General features: G+C 42.8%; 1 pseudogene; it reads left to right on the top strand.

Moving 5' to 3' along the window:
• The first annotated feature begins 1,390 nt into the window (after positions 1-1,390).
• The window catches only part of LOC133419853 (caveolae-associated protein 1-like), a 38,426-nt pseudogene continuing 23,746 nt past the window's right edge, over positions 1,391-16,070 (top strand).

Below are 16,070 nucleotides of genomic sequence, written 5' to 3'. Positions count from 1 at the left end.
ATTTAGTGTAAAAGGACCAGATTTAGTGGAAAAGGACCAGATTTAGTGTAAAAAGGACCAGTTTTAGTGTAAAAGGACCAGATTTAGTGTAAAAGGAGCAGATTTAGTGTAAAAGGACCAGATTTAGTGTAAAAGGACCAGATTTAGTGTAAAAAGGACCAGTTTTAGTGTAAAAGGACCAGATTTAGTGTAAAAGGACCAGATTTAGTGTAAAAGGACCAGATTTTGTTTAAAAGGACCAGATTTAGTGTAAAATGACCAGATTTAGTGTAAAAGGACCAGATTTATCGTAAAAGGACCAGATTTATCGTAAAAGGACCAGATTTAGTGTAAAAGGATCAGATTTATCGTAAAAGGACCAGATTTATCGTAAAAGGACCAGATTTAGTGTAAAAGGATCAGATTTAGTGTAAAAGGACCAGATTTAGTGTAAAAGGACCAGATTTAGTGTAAAAGGATCAGATTTAGTGTAAAAGGACCAGATTTAGTGGAAAAGGGACCAGATTTAGTGTAAAAGGACCAGATTTAGTGCAAACTGGACCAGATTTAGTGGAAAAGGACCAGATTTAGTTTAAAAGGACCAGATTTAGTGGAAAAGGACCAGATTTAGTGCAAACTGGACCAGATTTAGTGGAAAAGGACCAGATTTAGTTTAAAAGGACCAGATTTAGTGGAAAAGGACCAGATTTAGTGTAAAAGGAGCAGATTTAGTGTAAAAAGGACCAGATTTAGTGGAAAAGGACCAGATTTAGTGTAAAAGGACCAGATTTAGTGGAAAAGGAGCAGATTTAGTGTAAAAGGACCAGATTTAGTTTAAAAGGACCAGATTTAGTGTAAAAGGACCAGATTTAGTGTAAAAGGAGCAGATTTAGTTTAAAAGGACCAGATTTAGTGGAAAAGGACCAGATTTAGTGTAAAAGGACCAGATTTAGTGTAAAAGGAGCAGATTTAGTGTAAAAGGACCAGATTTAGTGTAAAAGGACCAGATTTAGTGTAAAAGGACCAGATTTAGTGTAAAAGGAGCAGATTTAGTGTAAAAGGACCAGATTTAGTGTAAAAGGACCAGATTTAGTGTAAAAGGACCAGATTTAGTGGAAAAAGGACCAGATTTAGTGTAAAAGGACCAGATTTAGTGTAAAAGGACCAGATTTAGTGCAAAAGGACCAGATTTAGTGCAAAAGGACCAGAGTGAATCAGAGCCAGATTCCTCAACATTCCTCCTCCGGTTCTGCCTCGGCTTGTGCAGCTCCTGCTGCCGTCGGCCAATGGGAGGAGACCCTGCCCTGGAGGGGGCGTGACCAGGCCCGGGAGGGGCGTGGCCTAGGGAGGGGGCGTGGCCTCCAGGGGAGGAGGAAAGGCTGGGAGAGAGAAGAGAATCAGAAGGTTTTCTGATGTGAGGGACGTCTGGACTCTGCTGGTCTCTCTGCAAACCCAGTCCAGGACCTGAACCAGGACCTGAACCCAGTCCAGGACCTGAACCCAGTCCAGGACCTGAACCCCAGACCCTTCGACCCGCCAGGGGGATCAGAGACCGGGACCCGTTAGACCCAGCAGGAGTTTCCAGAGACCAGAAGGAGACAGAAGAGAGTGATCATGGCAGCGATGGAAACACTGGAATCCCCCGCCATCCTGGACGTCCCGACTCTGACCGAGGTCTCGGACGACGAGCTGGTCCTGGAGGACGAGGACCAGGCGGTGGCCGGGTCCGGGGCCGGGGCGGAGGACCTGGTCCTGGACCAGGACCTGGGCCAGACCAGCGACCCCCCCGCCGGGGACAACGAGGCGGGGGGGAAGCCCGACCAACAGGTGACTCAAAACTTTATTTCCAGCATGAAATAATTATAAAAACTTGAAATTTACACAAAACATCAGAAGAAAGAATAATAATGAAAGCTGCAGCAGCGATGAACGATGACAAATAAAGGTCAAGGACTCAAATCCGAGTCCGATGACACCAAACACGACTCTCTATGTCAAACCATTCAAAAGTTATGGCAGAATCAAATATCGACCAATCAGCTACTCGTATCACTTCCTGTTTGACGTTGAAGTTTGACGCGGCGCCACGGCCACACCATTTCACGAAAACTCACCATTTTGATAACTTTTAATCGTTAACGTCTTTTGTGTCTCCTGAGAGAGTTTTATGTTGAACGGACGATCCTGCTAGGTGGAGTTCGTTAAAGTACGACACGTGAAAATGGCATAAATTGTGCCAAAATTATACGATTAATTGAAAATGTTCAAAATGGCCGACTTCCTGTTGGGTTTGGGCCATGGCGCCAAGAGACTTTTCTTTAAGTTGTGACATGATACAGGTGTGTACCGATTTTCGTGCATGTACGTCAAACCGTATTGTGGGGCTTGAGGCACAAAGTTTTCTAGGGGGCGCTGTTGAGCCGTTAGGCCACGCCCAATTTTTTTTAATATATCTTTTTATTGGTATTTTTGGGCAATAAGAAAATGGTAAGAACACAGATATCAAAACCAACTCTATCAAGTATGCCATTTTTTAAACCCCAACCCACCCACAATTGCATGGCCACGCCCATTTTTGACACTATTAGAATACGTAATTTTTCGCCAGCAAAATTCTTGCAAAATTTGGTGACTTTTGAGGCATGTTTAGGGGGCAATAATGTTGAAGTTCAATTTCGAGAAAAAAGTCGTGCTGTCGAGAAAAAAGTCAAAATTTTGTGATTAAAGTTGAAATGTTGAGAAAAAAGGCGAAATTTCGACTTTATTCTTGAAATTGTACTTCAACATTATTCTCGATATTTCAACTTTTTCTCGACATTTCGACTTTGTTCTTGAAGTGCACAATTAAAAAAAAAATCTTACCCCCCTCAAGTATTTTTTCTCCTGCGTGGCCCTGGTACTCTGTAGGATTTTTTTTTTCCTTCCTCCAACGAAATTAGGTTCTTTTTCCCCCTAAACGTGCGCCAAAAGTCACCACATTTTGCACCAAGCCAGGCCTGGTGATAAATGTGATATTTAATGGTTTACATTAACCATTGACTTTTTTCTTTTTTTTTTTTTTCCTTGTCTGCACATATATTAATGATTGGTACCATGACGGTAGAAACCAAAAGTATATATATGTGCATTATTACTATATTTAATATATATACATATATATATACGCAACAATATGCATACACATACATAAATATACACATACAAACCCAGTAATTTTTTTTTTTTTTTTTTTTGGGGTGGGGGGGTGACATCCACTGCCAATCCAGGAAGCAGGAACACACAGAGACACACGTGTGTGTGTGTGTGTGTGTGTGTGTGTGCGTGCGTGCGTGCGTGCGTGCGTGCGTGCGTGCGTGCGTGCGTGCGTGCGTGTGTGTGTAATAATCCTAACAAAGCTCCACCTGAAGTGTATCTATAGTGGGGGAGGGGGGGGAGCAACCCCGCCACCCGCGAGACCGACAAGGACGAACCCGGAACCCAGGCCACCAGCAACCCCACAGAGGGGAGAAGTAGGAGGGAGGCAACCCACCGCCTGAGAGGCCCCCCCCCCCCCCCCCGGCGGCAGCCGTGGGGGCCCGCGGGCGGGGCCCCCACGGCGCGGGAAGAAGCAGCCAGGGATCCCGCGGCGGCGGACCGCGACCCAGGCAATCTCCGGCCACCCGGTCCGGGCCGGACTTTGACTTTTTTCTTGAAGTGCACAATTAAAAAAAAATCTCTCCGATATTTTTTCTCCTGCGTGGCCCTGGTACCATTCCGTAGTTTCGTAGCGTCACTGCAACATTTTTTTGACTCGTAGTTTTACGTGTCTGTATTTTTGACTCGTAGTTCTTATACGTCTTGTGTTCCAGGTGAACGGGGAACTGGCCCTGGTTTTACTCATTAGTTCACACCCTGTATCTCCAAGTAAACGGGGTGCTGGTCCTGGTCCTGGGTCTGGTTTTACTCATTAGTTCCCGTCTCTTCTCCAGATAAACGGGGCCCTGGTCCTGGTCCTGTTTTACTGATTAGTTCCCGTCTCTTCTCAGATAAACGGCGTGCTGGTCCTGGTCCTGTGCTGGCCCCGGTCCTGGTCCTGTTTTACTCATTAGTTCCCTGGTGTCTCTGTTTCAGATAAACGGCGTGCTGGTCCTGGCGCTGCTGGACCGATCATCGGGGCCGTGGACCAGATCCAGCAGACCCAGGGGGTCTGGAGGTCCGGCAGCAGGACATGGAGCGCAGCGTCAGCTCCATCCAGGGGGGAGCTCACCAAGCTGGCCCGTAACCACGGCAACACGGCCAACGGCGTCACCCGCATGATGGAGAAGGTGCAGAAGGTCAGCGTCAACGTGAAGACGGTCTCGCGCCGCGGCTGGAGAAGCAGGGAGGACAGATCCGGAGGCTGGAGACCAACGAGGCCGAGCTGCTCTAGAGGAGGAACTTCAAGGTCATGGTGTACCAGGTAGGAACTAAACTAGGAACAAAACTCAAGGTCATGGTGTACCAGGTAGGAACTTCAAGGTCATGGTGTACCAGGGTAGGAACCATAGTCAAGGTCATGGTGTACCAGGTAGGACTAAACTCAAGGTCATGGTTACCAGGTAGGAACCAAACCCAAAACTCAAGGTCATGAGTTTGGAATCGTATCAAATCGAATCAAATCGATCGAATCGATCAAATCGAATCAAATCGAATTGAATCGAATCAAATCGAATCGAATCGAATCGAATCGAATCAATCGAATCAAATCGAATCGTATCAAATCGTATCAAATCGAATCAAATCGAATCAAATCGAATCGAATCAAATCGAATCGTATCAAATCGTATCAAATCGTATCAATCGAATCAAATCGAATCAAATCGAATCGTATCGAATCGAATCGAATCGAATGGAATCGAATGGAATCGTATCAAATCGAATCGTATCAAATCGAATCAAATTGAATCAAAATCGAATCGAATCGAATCGTATCGAATCGAATCAAATTGAATCAAATCGAATTGAAACGAATGGAATCGAATGGAATCGTATCAAATCGAATCGAATCGTATCGAATCGATCCGAATCGTATCGAATCGTATCAAATCGAAACGAATCGAATCGAATCGTATCAAATCGAAACGAATCGGATCAAATCGAATCGAATCGAATCGTATCAAATCGAATTGAATCGAATCGTATCGAATCGAATCGTATCAAATCGAATCGAAACGAATGAATGGAATCCAATCGAATCGAATCAAGTCGAATCGAATCGAATCGAATCGAATCGAATCGAATCGAATCGAATCGTATCGTATCGTAATGGAATCGTATCGGAAATGGCATCGTCTTGGGACCTGCTGTATAATAAACAAGCCAAGTGAGAGACAAAAAGTAATTCACAGTCAGGTGTGATCTTTCAGTTTGGGACTACCCCCTGAGGAGACAGGAAGTCCATGATATGGCGTCTCCGTGGATCAAGTCCTCGTCTCTGCAGGGGCTGAAGTCAAAGACACTTCCACGGTGCCGTCTCAGCAGGGATTCAGGACGCCGAACTTGTGTGACAATGTGTCAAGCGGGGGTTTGAGGCCGGGGCGTCGTTCTCCTGCAGGGGTTTCAGGAAACTGGAACTCGCATGACAATGCGTCTCGACAGAACCAAACCCAAGGTCATGTAACTAGAATATCAATATCGAATCAATTGAATCAAATCAAATCGAATGGTATCGAATCGAATCGAATCGGATTGAGTCGAATCGAATCGAAACGAATGGAATGGAATCGTATTGAAACGAAACGTATCGAATGGAATGGAATCTTATCGAATCGAATCAATTGAATCAAATTAAATCGAATCGTATCGTATCGTATTGTATCGAATCGAATCATATGGAATGGAATCGTATCAAATGGAATGGAATCCAATCAAATCCAATCGAATCGTATCGAATCGAAATGAATCGTATCGTATCGAATGGAATCGAATCGAATCAGAAATGGCATCGTCTCGGGACCTGGTGTATCGGAATCGTATCGGGAGGTCAGTGATGATCCAGCTCTAGTAACTGTACTCAGGAATAGTTCTGGGGAACCATGAGATGTCTGGTCACCTGGTCCTGGGAACCATTAGAACTCTGGATAACTGTATCAATCTGTAGTTCTGGGAACTTTGAGATGTCTAGATGACTGTACCCAATTCATAGTTCTGGGAACCATTAGATGTATACATGACTGTACTCGTGTAGTTCTGGGAACCATAACTTGTTTCAGGTATGACAGATGGGGCGTGGCACGCCGGAGGTGCTAGCTGTAGCCAGAGGTGCTAGCTGTAGCTGGAGGTGCTAGCTGTAGCTGGAGGTGCTAGCTGTAGCCGGAGGTGCTAGCTGTAGCTGGAGTGCTAGCTGTAGCTGGAGGTGCTAGCAGTAGCCGGAGGTGCTAGCTGTAGCCGGAGGTGCTAGCTGTAGCCGTCCAGGCTACGTTAGCCAAGTTCCCCAGCAGAGTCCGGGGAACCGGGAACTCTTTGATGGTTCTATACGAGGCTCGTGGTGCTGAGATACCTGGAACTTTAGGGACTTTAGGAACTTTAGGGAGGGTTGAAGGTTCTCTTGAGTGTTTCTCATCACTGAACCCAGAGAACCACAAACTCTGATCACTATTGAAACGAAAGAGGTGGAGTCCCTGACAATTACCTCCTCGTGGTTCTGGGAACCCAAACCATATTTGGAGACGCTCTTCGGCTGCATGTGCAGAAAAGAGCATTTCCTTTCCAGTTTTTAACAGTTTAACATTTTCTCTCTGAATATAGAAGCTTGAAGGGGGAGGCGTCTGTTTTGCCTGTAAGACCGGAGTCGGGCAGCAGGGAAGGTTCCCCGGTTCCTCCTTGTGTAACAGAACATTCAGAGTTTCCATCCAGGACTGGTCCCCCAAACCCCCCCCCCCCCTCTGGTTCCTCCAGCCCCTCCCAGGCTAACAGGCTAACAGGCTAACAGGTTAACTGTTTTAGGTCTGATTAAACTCCGTGTTAGCGTTCAGCAGCGACGGCTGCAGACGAGGAACTCCAGGAAACGCTGAGCTGGACATTCCTCTGCAGAAACGTCATAAATCTGCTAATTTGTAGCCACTAAAACCTGGAGCTGCAGGTCACGGTTCTGCCTGGGTGGGAACGTCCTCCCTCCACCGGGAACCACTCCCACCCCCCCCCATACCGCTACGTCAGGAGCTACGAGTCTCTTCAGGCCTGCTGTAGCGTTTTCCATCAGTAAACCATTTCTGGTTCCTGGTTCCCCAGACTCAAGTAAAAGTACTGTTACTTCAGAATAATATGACTCAAGTAGAAGTGAAAAGTATCATCCAAATAATTACTTGAGTAAAAGTAAAAAAGTACTTGGTGATAAAAACTACTCAAGTACTGAGTAACTGTTGAGTAACGTCTGATTTATTTTTTTAACACAACCATTCAAACAGACAAAAGTACAAAATAATCATCTTCAGGCAAATTAAATCAATAAAATAATAAAATAAATTAAATTAATAAAAAATAAAAAAATAGCTTAAATTAAAATAATCTTAAAGTAAATTCAAGTACTTTTATAAATAATAACATAAATAAAATAACAGAATAAGAAAATAAATTAAGCACAATTAGCACAAAGTTTCAAGCCTTTGTACTTTTCTTTTTTAACCAGCAGAACTAGAACAAACATGAACTCATAGAAACTCTGTGTGTGTTTGAGTCTGTGTAAATGTGACAAAACATGCAAAAACTAACATTTATTCTGTGTAAATGTGACAAAACATGCAAAAACTAACATTTAGTCTGTGTAAATGTGACAAAAACATGCAAAAACTAACATTTATTCTGTGTAAATGTGACAAAACATGCAAAAACTAACATTTAGTCTGTGTAAATGTGACAAAACATGCAAAAACTAACATTTATTCTGTGTAAATGTGACAAAACATGCAAAAACTAACATTTATTCTGTGTAAATGTGACAAAAACATGCAAAAACTAACATTTAGTCTGTGTAAATGTGACAAAACATGCAAAAAACTAACATTTATACCAAAGAATCACCAGTGATTCATGAGATTGACGCGTACGTGGATAAAAGGGATAAAAGAAAAGTAACAGCTCAACGTAGCCTAATGTAGCGGAGTAAGAGGAACAGTTTCTTCTTCACAAATCTACTCAAGTAAAAGTAAAAAAGTATAGTGATTCAAAACTACTCCTAAAAGTACAACATTTCCCAAAACTTACTCAAGTAAATGTAACGGAGTAAATGTAACTCGTTACTACCACCTCTGTCGATGCGTAGTTACATTTTTTTGGGAGGTGCTAGCAGGCTACAGCGTAGCTACGGAGAGACTCCCGTGTAGCCCGCGTAGCCGCTAACCCTACGGCGTTGATTTAACGCAGAACCAGAATCCAGCCTTAAGGGTAGAGTGACGGCCTAGCATGGGGGGGGCGTGTTCACGGGGGGTTTCTGTGTTTCTGGCTCCGTTTGGTTCCTGGACAGTTGGGAACGCCGGTACCAGGGAGCCTTTTGCTCGGGGTTTATGTTCGTGTTCTGGGTCTCTGGAAAGATCCTAGAGACAACTGTTGTTGTATTAGACGCTAGAGCTGGGTATCAATTCAAATGTCAAATATTCTTAAGATTCAGAATGGATTATCACCATTTAATTTGATCCGATATTGATTTGGGTTAGTGTTGCCTGGATTATATGACTGTAAAATAACTATTGAAATAATAATTTCACAATAATTATTGTGAAATAACTAAGAAATAAATAACTCAAATAGGCATTTCAATATCCATTTAAAGTGCAAAAAAAGAAAGAAATTGCAACAGTTCAAGCAGTAAACAGATTATTTTATCTTGGGTGATTTATTCTGTAACAGACACAGCTGGACATGAAGCAACGGCATTTTTCAGGTATTTCATGACAAACCGTGTCCGATAACAGAGAAACCAAACAAGCTCTAGTAAATATAGATAATATCAACTTCATTGAACTAATATAACATTTAGAAATTTAAGCTGAAATGTCCAGCATTTTCTCTAAAGAAAAATAGTTTTCAAAACTACTGGGATTAAAGTTCACCAGGCAAAAATGTAATGATGAGAAAAATATATATATATTTTTTTTTTTAATAAAAAAAAAATTGGTCTTTAGACATACAAATAGATTTTTAGGAATTAATATGAGAATCGATTTAGAATCAGAAAATCTATTTTTTTCAACACAGGCTTAATAGACGCTATTTTTGAATTGAATTGAATTGGATTGAATTGAGCCGGGCTCCCTGGTACCACTGGTTCCAGCTCTGGTACCGCCGGTTCCAGCTCTGGAACCGCCGGTTCCAGGTCTGGTACCGCCGGTTCCAGCTCTGGTACCGCCGGTTCCAGCTCTGGTACCGCCGGTTCCAGCTCTGGTACCGCCGGTTCCAGCTCTGGTACCGCCGGTTCCAGCTCTGGTACCGCCGGTTCCAGGTCTGGTACCGCCGGTTCCAGGTCTGGTACCGCCGGTTCCAGCTCTGGTACCGCCGGTTCCAGGTCTGGTACCGCCGGTTCCAGCTCTGGTACCGCCGGTTCCAGGTCTGGTACCGCCGGTTCCAGGTCTGGTACCGCCGGTTCCAGCTCTGGTACCGCCGGTTCCAGGTCTGGTACCGCCGGTTCCAGGTCTGGTACCGCCGGTTCCAGCTCTGGTACCGCCGGTTCCAGGTCTGGTACCGCCGGTTCCAGGTCTGGTACCGCCGGTTCCAGGTCTGGTACCGCCGGTTCCAGGTCTGGTACCGCCGGTTCCAGGTCTGGTACCGCCGGTTCCAGGTCTGGTACCGCCGGTTCCAGCTCGCTGCTCCTATGGCTCAGGTCAGGATGGAGAGAAACAGAGAGAAACAGAGAGAGAGATAGAGGTGTGTTGTGATTGAAGCCAGAGATGATTCTTAAACAGCTGATTCACAGCAGAGGAATCTCACCCCCCTCTACCCCCCCGGTTACCATGGTTACAGGGATTCATCCCCTCCCCGCCTGGTTTTCATTCACGTTCATGTTCTACATCATGAGGGGGAGATTCCTCCGTAACCGTGGAAACCAGGGGGGGGAAACGGCGTGTTCCTGATTAAATCCTTAGTGACATCAGTGTTTCTGTTACACAACATATTACACACTGCAGAAACTCAACATTTACCAGGAATATTGGTCTTATTTCTAGTTAAAATGTCTCATTTTTAGTCAAAAAATCTCATTACACTTAAAACAAGACTCATCACTGGAAAAAACAACAATTTTCACCTGTTTCAAGTAGATTTTCACTTAAAATAAGTCGAAATGTAAAGAAAAAAGTTGAAATTTTGAGAAAAAAGTCATAATTTTGAGAAAAAAGTCATAATTTTGAGAAAAAAGTCAAAATGTCGAGAAAAAAGTCAAAATGTTGTTGAAAAACAACAATTTTCACCTGTTTCAAGTAAATTTTCACTTAAAATAAGTAGAAAAATCTGCCAGTGGAACAAGATTGTTTTGTTTGTAATAAGAAGATAAATCTTGTTCCACTGGCAGATATTTCTACTTATTTCAAGTGAAAATGTACTTGAAACAGGTGAAAATTGTCAAATAACAAGTTATTTTTCCAGTGATGAGTCTTATTTTAAGTGTAATGAGATTTTTTAACTAAAAATGAGACATTTTAACTAGAAATAAGACAAATATTCCTGGTAAGATTGTGAGTTTTTGCAGCGTAGCAGCTATGCTAATAATAGCAGCTATCACATTCTTGTTGATTGTCAGACAGGAAAAGGCCTTGCAGAGCCACTTCCTGTTTGGTTCTGGGGGGTTCCGGGTCCGGAGGTCCGATCCCCGTCCCATCTACGCACCAGGATCCCCCTGGTTTCCACGGCAACGGTGGACAGTGATGCTGCCGCGCTAGCAAACACTAGTGACTCTTAGGAAGTTTGTTTGTAGCCGCGGCGGCGGCTAATGACAGGAAGTGGGAGCTCAAACTAGAGAACCATCATTAGCTCCAGGAAGGATCAGTTAACACAACGCCACGAGGAAAAGACATCAGCTCTGGCCTTACGTCTACCGGGAGAAAAACGAACTTAGCCGCTACAACTTTGAAAAGATCACAGTTTCTATGTTTCCTGTTTCCATCTGTTCTTTTAATGATTATTATTTATTAAATAAATGTTCTCTGCTCTTGACCAGCGTTTACTGCTGCTGCATCTGGAAACTTTGTTAGGAAAACCAGCCCAGTGGAATATAAGATCATGGAGACAGACGGGGAGGGAACGAGCAGAAAGAAAGACCAGAATTAATTTAAAGAGGAATGAGTGGATACATTTTTAAATAAAAAAAAAAATAATAGATTTTTTTTTAATTTAATTAATTTTTTTTTTTTTTTTTTTTTTCATTTATTCATTTTTTATTATTTCTTTAATTTTTTTACTATTATCTTTTTTGTTAGTTTTTTTGTTTAGTTTTTTCTCTTTCAATCTTTTTTAAATTTTTCTTTTAATTTATTTATTTTTTAATTTATTTATTTGTTTATTTATTTATTTTCTTTTTTTATTTAATTTTATTTTAATTTTCTTTTTTTCATTTATTTTACTTATTTTTTCATTTTTTATTATTTCTTTAATTTTTTTATTATCTTTTTTGTTTTTTAAATCTTTTTTTAAATTTTTCCTTTAATTTATTTATTTTTTAAATTTATTTATTTTTTTATTTTATATATTTATTTTTTCTTTGAATGAGTGTATACATGATCGCGGAATTATACTATTCGGATTTAAAATCGTAATAAACCAGCCACTTACTTCAGAATTAACTTTAATTCAGAATGGCCATTTTCATTCAGAATTAGGTGTTTACATGGTCATTCATGGATCTAAATTTAATTCTGAATTACAGAATAATTAAACTCCCCATGTAAACGCACTGATTGAGGCCAAAAACAGCTGGAAACTAGATCTGATTAATTCAGATTTAGAAATGCCCAAAAACCGTTTCCATGACACTGTAGTGAATAAGTGGATTAAAACCCTGGAATCGTAGAAATGCTCCTGGGATATTAGAGACGTTTCCATGACGACGCGTCATCGCTGGGTTTCCCGTGGAAACGTGACTCGTGTGACGAAGGTTCAAATACGGCGATGATGATTGACAGTTCATGAAGCAATAAATGATCATCTTTCCTCAATCCTAAAGTTACAAGTCAGGGAAATAAAATAAGGAGGATATATCCGTATTATTGCCCCTATTTTCTACAAATGTTTGTTAAATAATCCTGATAATAATCATTAATAACCGTAAATACGAGCCTGGCAGAGATTAAACTCCCGTAAACCCCAGGATGCGTTTAGGAAACTGAAAGATGAGGATAATCTTCACGTGTTGATGGAACAGACGCTGCTCTGTTCTGGTAATAATAACTCAGATCTGGAATCACATGACGGACACGGTCCACATGATCACATGAGGAACGGAGAGACGGGATTGGCCGGCGGCCAGAGCTGCTGATGACTCACCGGTGTGACTCGTGGATTTTTCTTAGAAATCAAAGTTTTCTATTGACGTTTAAGGAGCAGGAGGAACCGGGAGGTGTCGGGGAACGTAGTTCTGGGAACCATTAGATCTCTGGATAACTGTCCCCTCTGTAGTTCTGGATCAGGGATCAGCAACCCGCGGCTCTTTAGCGCCGCCCTAGTGGCTCCTGTAGCTTTTTAAGAAATGTTTTACCTTTTTTTTTTTCCCTTTTTTCTTTTTCCTTTATTTCTTCTTTTTCTCTTTTTCTCTTCCCTTTTCCTTTCCTTTTTAATCTCGACATTTTTCTCAAAATTTTGACTTTTTTCTCACATTTAGACTTTTTTCTCGAAGTGCATAATGAATAAATAAATCTTCCCCCAGTTCTAACTAACATAGAAACATGCAGCATGAGTTTCTTCATTCTAATTCTGATACAAGACTTTTCATTTTTTGCGGCTCCAGACATATTTGTTTTTTGTGTTTTTTGGTCCAATATGGATCTAAAACATTTTGGGTTGGAGGACCCCTGGACTAGAAGATGTTTGCAGTGGAGGAGTGTGCAGGTTCCAGGAAGTTCCTGCAGAACCTTTGCTGCTGCTGCTTTAGCTTTAGCTTCAGCTCATGGAAACTTGGGGCCCCTCAGCACCTGAGGGCCCCAAGTTTCCATGAGCTGAAGTTTCCGACTCTAAGACACGACCTGGTAAATCCTCCTCGTCCTCGGGGCCGTCGTTCCTTCACAAGTCCCGTCACGTCTCTGCAGAGAAGCCTCACCGGCGGAAGAGCAGCGAGGCTTGTGGAGACACGTTAGTGTGAGTTATGGTTCTGCGTCAAAACGACACCGTGCCTGCAGCGACGCGTAGCACACGCCGTCACTGACGCCGTCACTGACCTGCACCTCCCGAAAATTGTAACTACGTGTCGAGGCGACGCAGACCAAACGCAGACGGAGAGGGCTGTGATTGGTTCACTTGGTAGCAACGCATTCCAGTTTCCGGTTTGAAGCAGTCGTGAAATTTCAGCCTCTTTTCTTCGTTTATGTGTGATTTTTTTTAGTTTTGTTTATTTTGCACAATAGTTGTCCTTATCTCTTTGATTCACTGTGACCGGAAAAGTCGGATAAACCATTCAGGAAAAGATCGCTAACTAGCGGTCACGGAGGGAACTGCACCACGGAGAAATGGAGAGACGGAGAAGTCTGAAGGTTCATGACGGAGTTACGGTGACGGCGTTGGTTTAATGCAGAACCATAATTCAGGATTTAGCTGTTAGCCGTTAGCATGGGGAACCGCTCATAGAGGACTAGGGTTGGGGGTTCCAGTCCCCCGTTAGCCGTTAGCCATTAGGGTTGGGGGTTCCAGTCCCCCGTTAGCCGTTAGGGTTGGGGGTTCCAGTCCCCCGTTAGCCGTTAGCCGTTAGGGTTGGGGGTTCCAGTCCCCCGTTAGCTGTTAGCCGTTAGCCGTTAGCCGTTAGGGTTGGGGGTTCCAGTCCCCCGTTAGCCGTTAGGGTTGGGGGTTCCAGTCCCCCGTTAGCCGTTAGCCGTTAGGGTTGGGGGTTCCAGTCCCCTGTTAGCCGTTAGCCGTTAGGGTTGGGGGTTCCAGTCCCCCGTTAGCCGTTAGCCGTTAGGGTTGGGGGTTCCAGTCCCCGTTAGCTGTTAGCCGTTAGCCGTTAGCCGTTAGGGTTGGGGGTTCCAGTCCCCCGTTAGCCGTTAGCCGTTAGGATTGGGGGTTCCAGTCCCCTGTTAGCCGTTAGCCGTTAGGGTTGGGGGTTCCAGTCCCCCGTTAGCCGTTAGCCGTTAGGGTTGGGGGTTCCAGTCCCCCGTTAGCCGTTAGGGTTGGGGGTTCCAGTCCCCCGTTAGCCGTTAGCCGTTAGCCGTTAGGGTTGGGGGTTCCAGTCCCCCGTTAGCCGTTAGCCGTTAGGGTTGGGGGTTCCAGTCCCCCGTTAGCCGTTAGCCGTTAGCCGTTAGGGTTGGGGGTTCCAGTCCGGTTAAGCCTGTTATTGTGAAGGCATGAATGTTATCTGAGCCGAGTTTAACAGAGAGTCTGATGAACGTATGAGGATGAGATAAGATAACCTTTATTATTCCCTCCATGGGGGAAACTCCTGTGTTAGTGTACTGTATGAACGTATGAGGATGAACGTATGAACGTATGAGGATGAACGTATGAACGTATGAGGATGAACGTATGAACGTATGAGGATGAACGTATGAGGATGAACGTATGAATGTATGAGGATGAACGTATGAACGTATGAGGATGAACGTATGAACGTATGAGGATGAACGTATGAGGATGAACGTATGAATGTATGAGGATGAACGTATGAACGTATGAGGATGAACGTATGAACGTATGAGGATGAACGTATGAACGTATGAGGATGAACGTATGAGGATGAACGTATGAATGTATGAGGAACAGCTGATCCTGCTATGAATGCTGGGAGAAAAAACACGCCCTTATTTGGACTCGATGAGAATTTAGAGTTTGAGGAAAAAAAGAGACGAAAGTGGAGACTGAAAACAAACTAAGAGAAAAAGAGAAAAATGTAGTAGTTTTATGTTGAGGAAAAGAGAGGAAAAGAGAGGAAAGGAAAGGAGAGGAGAGGAAAGGAGAGGAAAGGAAAGGAAAAGAGAGGAAAGGAGACGAGAAGAGAGGAAAAGGAAAAAGACGGAAAGGAGAGGAGGTGTAAAGGCAGAATGGATGAAAGAAGGTCGTGTTTCAGCAGCTCATTCTTTAATTGCTTTTCTTTCTATAAGTCAGATGTTTAAACTTATTGAACTAACTGAGGTAAAAGTCTGAACTCTGGTTTTACTTTTACCAGATTTGTAGGAAATAAACCTGATGAAACTGAAGTCTCCGCCGGGACGGACGTGTTTCTAAAGCGAGTCCTGGAAACGCTACCACTGTAAAACCTACGTTAGTTCATCTCAAACTGCCTAAAAACATTTAAGTTTATTAACTCAAACTATTCAAGTGCAAAAAAATATTCCATTGAGGTTCAAGTAACTCAGATATTTATTGTTACGGTAACTTGGTTAAATAAATGTGATAGTACCATTTCATTCAATAACTGAACTTAAAACGTATTATACACTCATACGTCGTATTTCCTTCAGACTTATTTAAAAAGTGTTGATTGTAATAATTAGCATCAACTTAATTGAATCTTCTTTACATAAATGTTAGCACTAAGTTACTCAGTTTTATTCCTCTAAATTAAATGATCACATTACTGGTCACAACTTCTACCTCAATTCATTCTAGGAAACCGATTTTAAACCATTTTAGTCGTCATAACTTAAATAACTCAACTTTAAGTTGCTTTAACACAAACACAGACATCTTATACCAGCTTCAAACATGTATTTAATTAATTGTTTAGTTATTTTAACTGATGGCAATGAGTGACCACAACGTTTTCCAAAGTTGAAGTTATTTCAACTTATTCTGTTATTATGTTCATGCCAAGTAGTGGCATGACCATATTGCAATCGTCCAGAATGGCCCAAATGGCAATGTTGCTAGCATTTTGCTAACAAGCTAAAGTCGCAAAAGTCCCACGTCACACCAGCGGGTGTACAGCATGACCCCGCTCTGATGTGGAA

This window comes from Cololabis saira, chromosome 19 (genome assembly GCF_033807715.1).
Source record: "Cololabis saira isolate AMF1-May2022 chromosome 19, fColSai1.1, whole genome shotgun sequence".
NCBI classification, from domain to species: Eukaryota; Metazoa; Chordata; class Actinopteri; order Beloniformes; family Belonidae; genus Cololabis; species Cololabis saira.
The sequence above is the reverse complement of the archived record's forward strand: the minus strand, read 5'-3'. Positions and strand labels throughout refer to the sequence as shown.